We start from the raw sequence: 15,701 nt of genomic DNA, 5'->3' as shown, positions 1-15,701 counted from the left end.
GCATAAAGGTGGCTAGAAGCACTTTCTGTGTATCCGAGCACGGAAACACCTCAAACAGTTTTTCAATCCCAAGTACCCAAGCTTCGGCTTTTAAGGGATCTAGTCTACCATGGAACTGTGGTGGTTTCATTTTCTTGAATTCCTTGGTGAGGGCGATTATCCGATCATCATTTTGATTATCTGGCACAGGTGGTGCCGGAGGTGGAGGTGGCGGATGTGGTTGCTGCCACTGTTGTTGCCACTCCTGTTGCTGTCTCAAAGCTTCTGCCATTTCCTGAATCAGTCTTTCCATTCTGTCCAGTCTGGCAGCAGAGGATTCCTCTAACTCATCACCTCTGGTTCTCACCATCTGATTAAACTTGCATTATATTCCATACCAAAGGTACACAAGTACACATACACTAAGGAGCACATATTTCCAGATAATTCGTAATGCAAGTAGTTCACAACTTACACATATAATTATTCATAACAAAACATTTAAGTATATAATCAATGCTTCCAAACTCGTATTTATCACATGAATGCATCCTAGATCTCATCTAGACGCTTATTGCTCCTTTTGGACAAGTGTGTGAGTTATTAACTCGTGCTCTGATACCACTCTGTCACGACCCGAACCCGCCCCCGTGGGTTAAGGACGTAACCAGCCAGTAATCATGAGATTACCTACGGCCTCAAACTGTTCTAAACGTATTTTAACAGAGTTAATGGGGGCCAAACGGAAGCAAAATTAAAAACTTTGTCCATAGAGCCGTGCTTATATGCACATCAAACAAACCATACTCAGATACGTTAATAACTCACATCAAAAGTACAGCTTCACAAAATTCATTACAGACAGGATCGTCCAAAACGAGTCAACCTATAACAGACTATGTACAGACATGCACTGGGTCCTTGCCAACAAGACAAAACATAGGTACATAGTAAAAGGGCAAGGATGGTCTCATGCGCGAGGCACAAGGCTGACTCTCCCAAAACTCCTGTTGTTCCTAGCAGACTTCACTGGGGCTGGGTTTGGACTTCCCTTGGCTCACCTACAAATACATGAATGAGCGTGAGCGATAGCCCAGTGAATAATATCAAACATAACAGTTACATAACAATATGTAGATCAACATGCTCCAAACGGCCTTGGGCCCAATTCATACTTCTGTTTAACAGCAAAATATATATAACTATACGAAATGCAAGTCAAGTAACTGTAGTTCCAAACATTCTGGCCTTTGGCCCATCCGGGTTTCCATTCATGGCAAAACGGCCTTCGGCCCATTCATTCATGTCAAACGGCCTTTGGCCCATTCATTCATGTCAAACGGCCTTTGGCCCATTCATTCATGTCAAACGGCCTTTGGCCCATTCGTTCATGTCAAACGGCCTTTTGTCCACAATCCCAATTAACAACTCATAATATTTATAGGGGAATAACAATTGGACATTGACAAGTTTTCAAATATTGATATTACTCACGGTGATCGGCTTGTGGATGCGCCCTGGAGCTTGACCCTACACATTTCATGAATACAAAAGGGTCACTAACAGTTCAATCCGTTCTTTAATTCACATATTCCTCTTTAGGCTTTGTTCTTATCTCATTAACTCATTTACAATGCTTAACACATGCCTAAGAGTGCTTACAAGTGAAAGAGAACGGAAAACGAATCACAGAATGCATGAACAAAATTCCAGGAAACAGGGTCCCCGCTCGAGCGTAAGATTCTCCGCTCGAGCGGACCCTTAAGGCCTGCAAGGTACTGGTTGCACAAAAGATGCGCTCGAGCTGAAGGTCCGTCTACAAAAATCCACGCTCGAGCGTGAAATGTCCCGCTCGAGCGGGCATCCAACTCTGCAAAAATGCTGGGAGCACGATTTTCCCGCTCGAGCGGCCATTACCCCGCTCGAGCGGACCTCAAAAATCTGGGTTTCCCAGATCGTGTTCTTGAGCTCCAAATTAGTTTTCCATCTACATTTCTTGCATGCAATGGTTCAAATTACACATTTACACATGCTAACATGCTACTAACGCAGATTACAACATTAGGAAGCTCAATTACATGAATTATCTACATGCATGTCCCAAATTGTCTCAAACCCATCATCAACATGCTCAAATTCAACATTCAAGACTTATACTCCCATGATTTGTACATGCATGTGGGAGATGCTCATCATTCTCAACTTAGATGGTACAAATGGTGACTACAATATGAGCTTTACCCAAAACTCCACATGAATCATGTGTTTCAAGCTCAAACATGCAATTTCAAGGTAATTTCTTACATGCATGAGTTCTAAGACTTCAATCTCAACAAAAATCAACTCATTACATGTTCTTGATCACAAACAACCCTTGAACTTACAAATTACAAGTAAGAGTTCATGAAATCACTTACCTAAGAGCTTCAACACTCAAGCTCTAGCCAAATCTTGAGCTAGATCTTCAAATTCCCAAGTCTTGAGCCCAAATTACACAAATCTCTCCCTTTTTCTCTCCATGGCCGGCCTCTCTCTCACTCTCAATTGTCTAACTCAGATTTTGAGTTTTAAGAGAGCTAAAGGAGAGTGCAATACAAATATACAACAAGCCCCACTAACAAATATTTTAATATAAAGTAATGGGGTACTTAATTTCTCAATTTAATCAGTTTAAATTGACCAGAATCAAATTTCAATTAAATTTCACCGTAGGCCCTAAAAATTATGCCAACCACAATGGCGTAATCAATTTCGGGTTCCGTGGCCGATAAGGCCCTCAATTAAATTTCCAAAACAGACTACTCAAACAGATATTCCTACGATGAACAGATAAAATTTCAAACCACATATTTTCACATAGTGGAACACAAAATCATATCAAAATACATAATCACATCATGTTAAGGACCAATTAACATACTACGGAACAGGGGTGTCACACTTACAGACACCGGTCTAGGGATTACCTGAGACGTATTTACCACTCCATTGTCTAAATTTTGAATTGATGAAGAAAATGAACATTTGAACGGGACATTACATGTATTTTCAAAAGAAACGAAAAACTTTGATATTTGAACAAGGCATGGCATTGCATTCATGAATATCAAACAACTTAAAATATATATACTTTGTTAAAATATCTCTATTGGGCTTTATGCTCACCTCGTGAATTTGTGCAAAAAAGGAACATTTGAACGGGACATTACATGTATTTTCAAAAGAAACGGAAAACTTTGATATTTGAACATGGCATGGCATTGCATTCACGTATATCAGACTGCTTAAAATATATATACTTTGTTAAGATATCTCTATTGGGCTTTATACTCACCCCTAGTGGATTTGTGCAGAAAATGAGGTGGTGATCCCGCCTAGTTGAATGTGTGAAGTATTTTGAAAAGGGCAAGAGGCTTTTCTTTTGTGTATCTTTGGCAAACCAAGAGCTTAATATGTTTGGGTTTGACAACTTTTTGTGTAACCATGTTTAAGTCTTGGAAGTTGTGGGCATATGTTTTGTAGTTATTTCTTTACTTGTTATTGTAGCACATGTTATTAGGGGTGCGACTTGGGCGGGCTTAACCCGAGCAACCCGAGCCCAGCCCGAGTTTTTTTAGGGCTTGGGCAACTATATCTTGTAATCTGGACGGGCCTGGGCAGATTTTTGTTGCCCGAACTGTAATTCGGGCCGGGCTTGGGCAGAACCAATGGCCAACCCAAGCAACCCGAACCCAAATTGAATTTAATATAATATATAAATTATATAATACATATAATTTAATAAATTATATAATATATATAAATTAAGTAAAAGAGTTAGTCTTAATTTTTATTTTTTATTTTTTTTTTGGTTAGTCTTCCACCATTAGATTAGCATCTTTTATGTCTACCCTTAGATTAAATCTAAAAAAACCCTATCTATCTACCTTATCTCTCTCTCACAGACTCATTTGATTTTTTGTTCAACTTTGAAGAACTTTGAAGAACGGCGGAGGCGAAACCCTATTGTCACGACCCCATTCCGCCCCTAGTAGAATGGTGCCATGATGGCCAGTAATATGAGATTACCGAAGGCCGACTTATAAAATTTCACACACAATCAGAGTATAACCATATGGGGCTCACGAATGCGGAAGCAATAATTTAAAATACAAGTGGTCCATAAGAGCAGTGCATAAGTTTAAATGGAATGGCATACAACTTTGCAAAACTTTACAATTTGAATACAAATACCAAGAAGTACAAAATACATATTACATCCTGACCAAAAGGCTTCTCAAGCCGACATGTGTAAGTTACAAGTATTATAAGCCGAGAAGCATAATTTTCAAGACTGCTGACATGAATACAAGTCAGGCCGACATAACAAAAACTCCGAACAAGCTCGCAACTCACACCTAGGCGTCACCGCCTTCCTGCTCATCACCTACATATATATAGAGAGGGTGGGCTTGGATACTCAGTGAATGGTATAAATAATAAAGGGTTTGCATGACTGGTATTCAAGATCTTCATCAAACAATACATAACATAATTAGTGCAAGTCAAAGGATTAACCAAGTCCATCTAGCAAATCTGTCAAGTTGCAAGGATACTTATTAGCATCATTATAATACAAGTGATGACATCTCGGCAAACAAACCCACGCGGTAAACCGTCAGTGGCAACAAGGCAAGACAAGACAAGACAAGACAAGGGAGATATCTCAATTCAACGGTGTCATTGCATTATAGTCCCTGGACACTAAGGACTTGTGCTACTAATGCTTAGAGTCCCCTAGCACATACGGACTTCCAAACTTTGTGCTACTAATACTTATAGTCCCCTAGCACGTACGGACTTCCAAACTTTGTGCTACTAATGCTTATAGTCCCCTAGCACGTACGGACTTCCGAACTTTGTGCTACTAATGCTTATAGTCCCCTAGCACGTACGGACTTCCGAGAATGTCATCAAACCAAGGTAGTACATATTTCCAATTAGGAATAACCATTCATGCTGATAATTACGTTTCAAAACAAAGCAAAACAAGACTTTTATCAAAGCATTATAACATAGCTTTATTAAAAATACCACTCACTTAGTTCTTCAAACGTCGGGGTCAAGGCAAGTCCAAGTCCTACAAACACATGGTAAAGTCTGTTGGATGCACTTTCAAACAAGTTTCACATGCATGCAGATGATCTCGGCATTCCTCGCGACTAAGTCAGATCAAAACAAACACAGTTCTTTATTTCGGGAAAACATGCTGGGCAACTACCAGATCAAGGCCGAGGTCCCACACCTCCTTGCCGAGGTGTGGCCACGACGGCCACATTCAAAGAAATGATGTCGGGAAAAATCTGGGTTTCCCTTTCTTGCAGAACATGATGGACATGAAGAACATGAACATGAGGAAGATGAATGCAAGGGTCATAATTTGCTATTACGAAAACAGAGATTTCATGCTATGAGTTCGAAAACATGGACCCGGGTACCCATATTCAAGGATCTTGTGGGAACAAACACAAAAACATGAATCTTAATGAAACCTTTTGGATTAAACGAGACTTTTGTTCCAGAACACATGAATACCACTTTTCTCTTTCTAAAACTGAACTTTCAATCAATGCATGGCTTGCAAATCAGGTTCGATCATGCAATGCAGCTAGATGATTAACAAGAACAACAAGAGTAGGTCAAGAATCTAACCTTAATACACGAATCTAACGGTTAGATCTCTAAGAATCAAACTCGAAGATCCATTTTCTCACTCTAAAACTCCTTCTTCCTTCTAGAGCTTCTCTCTCTTCTCAACGCAAGGATATGATACAAAATGATAGGTTCTACTCACTGCCGGCTGATTTATCACTCAACTCGGACACGTGGCAACGGCTGGTTGGTTCTCCCCAAAAAGGTGGCTGACAGACCAGACAAGGTATGGCGAAAGAGTGTTTAACAAGTAAGGCGGCATGGCACTCTGACAAAGTACTGACATCGGGTGAAAACATCGGCTCCGGTAGGCGAGGTATCTATGATCCCGGCAAGGACGGACAACACTTGGCCTAGCTGTGCCACACCTCGGCCTAGGTTGCGCCAATCCGGAACAAGATCACTTGGGTTCAAGGACAACATCTCGACCTAGATGATACACTTCTCGGCCTCGGTGATACACCTCGGCCTAGAAAATGACATCTCAGCCAATATGTCGGGACGAAGGTAGAGGTCAACCAAAGTGGTTCCAAGATAATTCTAGACTGAAGATGACCACGGCTAAACTCACACCAAGCAAGGTAGGAAACATGCTGTAACATTTAAACGAACAAGGACAAGACTTGAAATGCAAGCTTACAAGACAAAATCACATGAATGCATATGAGTATGGTTAGGACATCGTGAGGGTTATTACACCTATCGTCCCCGATCTCCACCTTCATTCACTTTCTCCTTCTTCAGCCTTGGTAGATCCATCTTGGGTAAGCTTCCTCCTTTTTTGTTCTTGCATCAGGAATATGTAACTGATTTATATATAAATATATATATCTTTTGGTTGAGAGGCGTGGGTTTATCTTTTGGTTGGCCTTTTATCTTTTAGGTTTTGCTAGTCTGCTCTAATGGATGTATTGTTTTGCTCCTGCTGGTTATTGATTAATAGAAACCTCTAATTAAAGGGAAGTTGGGTTCACTGTGCTTCACTTATATTTAATTGAACTTTGAATTATTCTGGTTGCTTCGAAATTATTTTGTAATCCTCTAATTAAAGGGAAAAAAAGAAGGTTATGGCTACATCTTTAGGGTTCTAGACTGAGCTTTGTAATTCTTTTTGTTTTTTATATTTTTTGTGGATGGGGGGAGAAGACATGATGTTTTTACTTTGTTCAATCTTGTTACCTTCTTGTTGCTTGTTAAAGGACAACAAAGCTTTCTTTCTAGAATCCAGTATTCCTCTCCATGCCTAAACTCCTCCCTTATCCTGAACATATAAAGCAGACTATAAAAACAAGATCCACTGTGGGCCAAGTAATAGCTTCCTGCATCCAGTCAAAATCAGTGGGCCAAGTAATAGTTGATGAACTACTTAACAAAAATTGCACTTTATTTTTTTTCTTTTAAAGTTCTGAGTATTACCAAATGAAACCCTCTTTCTAAAATTGTAATATTTGTTCTTGTGTTTCTTTGGTTATGTTATATATGTTTGTAAATATCATTATCTTTCTTTTTTCAGTGTAGAGGAAGCTCTTGCAAGATTGTATGTCAGACATGATGGAGGAAACTGATGGAGAGAATAACAAGTGTTTGTTGTGTGGAAGTTTTATATGTACTAGTGTTTGTGGTTGTTTGATTTATGCACCAGATGTTGAAGTTTGTTGTTTGATTCTTTGTTAATTCTCAATTGTCTGGTGGACAGCAGAGAGTTTCATTTGGTGACCACAAAATAACTTTGAATAATTAATTACAGGTTTTAAAACAGGTTTCTCAATTCTACCTACAGGTTTCAAAGCAAATCTACCTACAAGTTTCTGGACTCTGGCAATTCGGGCAATTTGAGCTAACCTGAGTTCAAAATACAAAGCTTGGGCCAGGCTTGGGCAGCAATGCTCGGGTTCATGGTCGGGTTTGGGCGGCCTTGGGCACTACCAAAAACAATTCGGGTCGGGCTTGGGCAGACCCCCAACCAAACCGAACCCGCCTGAGTTGCACCCCTACATACTATAGATTCACCCTTTTAGGAAATTGAATATATATTGCATATGAACACTTTTGTATATCTCGCATACAAAATGAAATGCTATTTGAGGGAAACTGATTAATCAAGGTGGAAATGGAGTATCGGTTGGAAATCATCATGTTTAATCTATGTCTTTTATTTGGGGGCATTACATTTTCAGCGATTTAAGTGTTTAATTTGTCTCTATCTATTGAAAACTTCGAACTGAAAACTTCAATCTTAATAATCTTCATCAAAATTGTTCAATCATTCAAAGACTAATCTGAGAGGGAAAAAAAATACAAATTCCCATTTTCAGCACCAAGTAGCAAATTGTAAAATAATAGACATCTGAAAGTAAAAAATATATGAAACAAAAAATTAACAGATTGAAAAGACTGAAACCTGAGTAAGTGAGAAAACAGAGAAGAAAGATCAATGAGTGAGAAACCAATCTTCCTGGTGATCATGATGATGATGACGAAAACCAGAGACGTCACTGAAGTCCTCACAGAGGTGAGAATCTTCATCTTTGATCCTCAAGATTTGGCTATGCACGTAAACAACATTCTTCGGAGTCCACTACCCAAACTTCGCTATCGACCTTGGCGATTCAATCTCGTCCGATGATCCAACACTTCGTTGATCCGTCTTAATCTCCATACCACATACCTTCGGCTTTGATTTTGCAAACAGTCTTCGATCAAATTCTCGACTTCAATGATGGTAGAGGTAGCGAGATTGATGTTTGAGATCTAATCGTCATTTAAGAAGCCCTCTTTCCAAGTTCTGAAATCATTACCTCAAGAGAGAGAAAACGAGAGAAAATAAAAAGACCTTGGCACTGACACACCACGCGCCGCCATCCCTACGTCGCTACTGCGTCGATGATCTCTCTGTTCATTGATTTCATTTTCTTCGCACTGCATATACAACATATATTTCTCTCTCTCCCTATAACTCTGATTCTTCCATGCGTCTATTATTTTTAAAAAAAAATCTCGGTAACTCTCCTCCGTTAATGCCTCTCTGCTCTCTATTTCTATTCCATTATCTCTTCTCTAATATGCAAGTCTGGTTTCACTTTTTCTGCTACTGCAACAAATCAATATTTGCACATATATACAAATATCTATCTATCTGTACTATTATAAAGTGAACACCTCATATCGTGTCTTGAAGCTTTTATTTCTTATGCTGCCATGTGTCTACTTTTTTATTTGAAAAAAAAAATTAGATGGATGAGAGGAGGGGATTTGAACCTTAGACTTATGTCAAATGAGTAAGACTTTTACCACTTAACTAGCACACAACATGTGATAAATATTTTATTTTATTTTTATTTATTTGAATTGCACGCGCATCGCGTGCGGCAACCGCTAGTATATATATATATATATAATCAAGGAGATAAAGTGAAAGCAACAAGGTAAAATCCCCAAAGCCAAAATTCTTTTATTGAAGGCACAATCTTGAATTTATTTTTTATTTTTTATTTTTTTTGTTGATTTTGGTCTTAAAGAAATTCTCATAGTCCAGATTGAAACACCTTCAACCATTTTCGCCGTTTATTGCCAGCGATTTATTTGGTTCAACAGGTTTTTACCTAGAAAGAATGTAGATGAGAGAAGAAGCGAGAGAGGAGAAGAACTCCAACATAGAAGGAGAAGAAGAAGAGAGGAGAAGGAGAGGGGTGGGGTGGGGTCACCGGGAGAAAGGAGAGTGCGCCGGAGATGGAGAAGAACATTGGTGACTGGTGTCTTCTGTCTCTCTTCGTTTCTCTTTTCACGCTCTTTTTTTTTATTTTTAATTTCTCCCATTAAAATGACGTCGTTTTGGTGAGGGATTGATCTCAACCCTTGATTCCATTAATGGGACAGGTGTCGCGCCCTCATAAATTCACTGTAGGATCACTAGAGGATCACTCTAGAGGATCTTAACGCCTGTCATCCTTGTTCTCTCTCTCTCTCCCCTCTTTTTCCTCTTTTTCTCTTCATCTTCTCTCTCTTATATCAGCACTAACGAAACACCTCTGATACCACCGTCCTCTCCCCGTCTCTCTCCCCTTCTCTCTTTCTTCATCTTTTCTCTAGATCGATAGGAGAGATCATCGACGCAGTAGTCGCGTGGTGTGTCAATACTAGGGTCTCTTTCTTTTCTCTCGTTTTATCTCTCTTGAGGTAACGATTTCAGAACCTGAAAGGAGGCTTCTTGAATGACGATTATATCTCATATTAGATCTTAAACATCGATTTCGCCGTCGCTACCATCATCGGAGTCGAGAATTGATCGGAGTCTGTATGCAAAACTGAAGCCGAATGTGTGCGGTATGGAGATCGAGACGGATCAACAGAGTGTTGGATCATCGGACGAGATTGAATCGCCAAGGTCGGTGGCGAAGTTTGGGCAGTAGACTCTGAAGAATGTTGTTTACGTGCATAGCCAGATCTTGAGGATCAAAGATGAAGATTCTCACCTCCGTGAGGACTTCGGTGAGGTCTCTGGCTCTGTTCATCATCATCACGTGGAAGATTGGTTTCTCACTCATCGATCTTTCTCCTCTGTTTTCTCACTCACTTAGGTTTGATTCAGTCTTTTCAATCTGTTAATTTTTCGTTTCATATATTTATTACTTTCAGATGTCTATTATTTTAAAATTTGCTGCTTGGTGCTGAAAATGGGGATTTGTAATTTTTTTTCCTCAGATTCGTCTTTGAATGAGTGAACAATTTTGATGAAGATTATTAAGATCGAAGTTTTCAACAGATAGAGACAAATCAAACACTTAAATGGCTAAAAATGTAACGCCCTAAATAAAAGACATAAATTAAACATGATGATTTCCAACCGATACTCGATTTCCACTTATCAGTTTCCCTCAAATAGCATTTCATTTCGTACTAGCTACAATGGGTGTGCAATTCAAAAAAAAATATAATATAAGAATAATGGTTTCTCTTTAATTAGTCAATCCGAATAATATTGTGATAAACATTATAAAAAAAATTAAATAATTGTTTTTAATTTTAATATCTTTTGGTATCCTCTTTATTATCTATCAATATTTTTTTATTTGTTGAACTAAATTTAAAATTATATTCGTACATAATTTTTCAAGGTATCCTATCTCTTTATTTTTTTTTAATTTAATATTTTTTCCAATCTTATTATTATCTACAAATAATAAACTACTAATCAATAAATATAAAAAATAAACAAATAAATTGAACCTATAACAAATAAATTTAAAATTTTGATTTATCTTCAATTATTTTTCTAAGTTTCTTTTTTTAATTTTTTTTTTTTTTTAGGAACAATCCAAATAGTTTTGTTATAATGATCATGAAAAAAATTAAATGTTTATTTTTAATTTGAATATATTTTGGTGTCCTCCTTATTACCTATAATTTTTTTAATTTTTTATTTGCTTAACCAAATTTAAAATTATATTCGTACATAATTTCTCAAGATATCCTATATCTTTCTTTCTTTTTATTTAAATATTTTTGGAATCTTTTATTATCTACAAATAAACTGCTAATCGATAAATATAAAAAATAACAAATAAATTGAACCTTATCAGCTATAACAAACAAATTAAAATTTTTCTATTACTCATACATAATCTTATAGGTATTCTATCTCTTCTCCATTATTAATTTTAAAATGGGTGAAAATAAATAGTAATTAACCCTAGGTTGGAAAATTTTAAAAATAAAAATAAAATAGCTTCGATTAAATAACTCTACATTAATCCACCAGTTGGAAGCAAATAAATAAAGAGTTTAGAGAATGAGAATTGATTCATCACAATTGATATATATATATATATATATATATCATAATAAAGAAATAAAATAAAAAAGTAAAAAAAAAACGAAATTAAAAATAATAGACTATATATACATAAGAAATTGCAATTCAAATACGTGGAATACTTGGAAATCTAGAATCAGTACCATCATATTAGAATATTTATTAATATTAAAAGATCAAAGATGGAATAGGAAGAAGAAACAATAACCTTTGCCACCAGAAGCGCCAATAGCAATGCGTTCACCATGTTTGAAAAGCTTATTATCCACAATTGCACTGTGATCTCATCCTCAAACATTGCATTGAAACATTCCCAGCAAATCTTTACAAACAAAAATTTTACTCCCACATACACAAACAGAAATTTCACTTCCACCAATACACAAAATAAGAAGTTTGTGAAACAATAAAAGGAGAGTGAACCTATAAGTTTGAGTTTCAAAATTCAAAACTGCGCCTTTAATTTTCTTCCTCAAAAAAATCAATGCTTGAATTTTTTTATTTTTAAATGCTCTACCAACCAATGTCAGACCCATTTTCTCTCTCTAAAAAGTTGAAGACCTATCACTTTTATTTTTTGAAATTGTTCAATAGTTTTAGTGACAAACGGGGGGAAAGTAGAATATGGAAGTGATTGATTATAATTGGTTTATTGAGTCCCTATCTAAATGCCACATGGCAAAAGTTTCAAGAAACTAAGTTAAAGGCTCACTGTATATAATAGTATAGATGAAAGATATACAAAAGTGTTCACATGCAATATATATTTAATCTCCTAAAAGGGTGTATCTATACCATGTGCAACAATAACAAGTAAAGAAATAACTGCAAAACATATGCCCAAAGGCTACAACTTCCAAAGCTTAAGCTCGGTTACACAACAAGTTGTCAAAACCAAACATAATAAGCTCTTGCTTGCCAAAGATACACAAAAGAAGAGCCTCTTGCCCTTTTCAAAACAATCCACACCTTCAACTAGGCGGGATCACCACATCCTTTCCTATACAAATCTACTAGGGTAAGCACAAAGCCTAGCAGAGATATCTTAACAAAGTATATATATTTTAAGCAGTCTCATATATGTGAATGCAATGCCATGCCATGTTCAAATATCAAAGTTTTCCATTTCTTTTGAAAATACATGCAATGTCCGGTTCAAATGTTCATTTTCTTCATGAATTCAAAATTTAGACAATGGGGTGGTAAATACAACCCATTAAATTCTAAAATAAAATATTATTTTTTTCTTATAATACACCCTAATCACTTATATCTATTCTTCATATTCAAATCTTTTCATCTTCTTCGCCAAGTTTCAATTATTTGTTTCCATCTTCTTCCTCATTCAAAAACTCTAATCCACCCCATCAAAATTCACCATTATCACTCCTTAAAGACTGAATCATAAGCACAAACTTTGAGACATTACTTAAAGATACTAGATTTGTTTATCCAAATAAATAAATTTTGAATAGTGTATAAACTGCTTAAAAGGAACCGAAAACCATGAAGTTTAAGCTGTTATTACGACTACATATTAAAATAATTGTTGATGAATCAACAATTCAATGTCGTAGTTTTGACCTGTTCCAAACCACCCACCATTACAAAGATTTTGCAGAAAATTTGTCCCATTTAAAATAGATTCGTTTGGTTCAGTTTGGCCTCTTCCATATGCCCTCCATGGAAGACTTCATGAAATTCATAACATTAAACCTTCATTTGTTTTATTTTTTTTCCTATCATTGACAAATTATAATTTTATCTTGAAAGGTAATTTGTGAAAAAAATAGTGTGCATTGAAAGCAAACTATGACTCTAAATAATTTGATAGAGAGTACTAAGAAATTGACCGTACTGAATAATTTATTGGGTGCAAATAGAATCCCCCGGTAATTATCTCAAATTTGTTTTCTCATACCTTTTAAAGCATATTGGGCCTAAAGAAAGAACAGCAACCCTCATATTTCAATTAAAAGATGGGTAAAAGTCCAACCTTGAACTTGGCCCAATCCAATCCAATTTTGAAGTGCTGAGGATAGCCCTAATTACCCAACCAATGCATACAAAAAGCCCTAGAATGTTTGCACCTATGACTGGTATATCTACAAGCGCTGGACAGTTTAACCCTCATAGACCCGTTTCAAATCCCAGACAGGGCAGACAAGGGCAGAGGATCAGCAGATGAAAAGAGTGACCACCATACACCAGTTATCTTTAGCGAACAATTAACATATTTTAATCAATTTTTTCACTTTATCAATACATCTAATTGAATCTCTAAAATGTGAGGAACAAAAATTAAAACATTAAAAACAAGTTTATTGAAAATCAAATAACACTAAATAACAGCCAAATAACAAATTTTTAAAAATAAAACTAAACAAACCCTAATCAAGTACTGCCAAGACAAAAACATTATCCTTATTCTGAAACCCTAATCAAGCAAAAATGAATTTGCATGAAAATGGTCGAGAAAGCACAATGAAGAAACTTAAGTCAACGGTAACATTACTGACTTATTGAAGGTAGTTTGTACAAAGATCTTATGAAATACTCTTCAGCTCAGGTCTCCATGTATATCAGCATTATTGCTCTCAGGAAAACAAATGTTTGTGGTGATCACCATAAGAGATATCAAGATCTTGAAAGTCTACTTAATAATAAAGAGAACAACCAAAATCTATCGTATCCAAAAACCCAAAATCATATGAAAACATATTGATAAACTTTAATAAAACCATGAAGATTCAATGAGGAAATTTTTGAATTTCTTAACTTTACTAAAACTTATTAGCAAACAAGCAGAGGGTTAGTTCGAAAAATTTAAAACAATCAAAATGATGCATTAAAAGATCTTTCTCACGCCTTTTCAGTTCAGGTCTCCATAAAATTTTAACATGGAATTTCTTAACAGAACGAAAGTTTCTTTTCATCATCATCAGAGGCACAAGCAATTAATTAACAGACCAAAAAGCATTAAAAAAAAAAAAGTCATGCAATTAGATTCTCAACATTAAACAAAAATATTCACAAAAATTGTCAGCTAAAATTTAAAAAACCAATGAAAATCCATCAACAACTCCAACAAGTCTTATTGCCAAAAATTTGTAAGGAATTAAACCAAAATCAAGTTTTGAAGTAGTGTTTGGTTCATTAGAAGTGAAATAAAATGATCATTCCACCAAAATATCAATTATCACATTTGGTTTGCTAAAATATCATGAAAAATACATTATAAATGAAATTATCATTGATCATTTCACAGGACACTAAGAAATGAGCATTGCACTTTATTCCAATGAACCACACATAGTATAAATGTCAAAAGGAGAATTTCCAAATAAAATGAAAAAGGAATAAACTAATTACAAATTTATGAACAATTGTGCCCAGGACACAGTTCTTAATGCACTAGCAAATAATCATTTTGCAAGCTTTTCATTTTATGACAACCCCAAGAAAGAGATCCAAATTTCAAATTAAAACTTAAAAGCATACAATACATATCCACATAAATAAAATAAAATCAAGACTTCGCATATGTTTGAATATGCAATGGTAACATTAATAATAACCTTATCATATAAAAAAATAAATAAACATAAAATATATTTAGCATTTATATATAGAAAATTGTCTTTTCAGTTCAAGTCTCCATAATATTTCCACATGGAATTTTTCTCGAAAGAACGAAAGTTTTTCAATTGATCATCATAAGAGACAAAGATTGACCAAACATATATTCAATAAAATTGATTCAATCAAAATAAAAAAGTTAAAAAACCAAAAATCCCAAAACTAGTTGAAGAAAAAACAAACAACAACAAAATAAAAGAAGAGAAGCAGAAAAAGATCATTCAAACCTTGTGCAGGAGACGAATGAATCGAAGATTGCTAGTGATTTATAGTTTTCTTCGCTTCTCGTTTCAAAACCCTAGCCATAGTTAACTAGGGCTTTTTGTATGCATGGGTTGGGTAATTAGGGCTAGCCTCAGCTCAGCACTTCGAAGTTGGATTGGGTTGGGCCAAGTTCAAGGTTGGACTTTTACCCATCTTTTAATTGAAATATGAGGCTTGTTGTTGTTCCTTCAGGTTCATTATGCTTTAAAAAGGTATGAGAAAAAAAATTTGAAATAATTACCGGGGGGATTCTATTTGCACACAATAAATTATTCAATATGTCCAATTTCTTAGTACTCTCTATCAAATTATTTAG

The 15,701-nt window shown here is 35.7% G+C and overlaps 2 non-coding genes across 2 annotated transcripts; both read right to left on the bottom strand.

Moving 5' to 3' along the window:
- Positions 1-14,348: 14,348 nt before the first annotated feature.
- On the bottom strand, positions 14,349-14,431 carry LOC145803378 (small nucleolar RNA Z159/U59). Its single transcript, XR_014345477.1, has one exon. It is a non-coding gene; the product is annotated as a small nucleolar RNA Z159/U59 (small nucleolar RNA).
- Positions 14,432-15,120: 689 nt separating this feature from the next.
- On the bottom strand, positions 15,121-15,207 carry LOC114280631 (small nucleolar RNA Z159/U59). The gene has a single exon (XR_003635636.2). It is a non-coding gene; the product is annotated as a small nucleolar RNA Z159/U59 (small nucleolar RNA).
- Between the last annotated feature and the right edge of the window lie 494 nt (positions 15,208-15,701).

Source organism: Camellia sinensis, chromosome 11, assembly GCF_055761805.1.
Source record: "Camellia sinensis isolate YWXY chromosome 11, ASM5576180v1, whole genome shotgun sequence".
In the NCBI taxonomy this organism is placed as follows: Eukaryota; Viridiplantae; Streptophyta; class Magnoliopsida; order Ericales; family Theaceae; genus Camellia; species Camellia sinensis.
The sequence above is the reverse complement of the archived record's forward strand: the minus strand, read 5'-3'. Positions and strand labels throughout refer to the sequence as shown.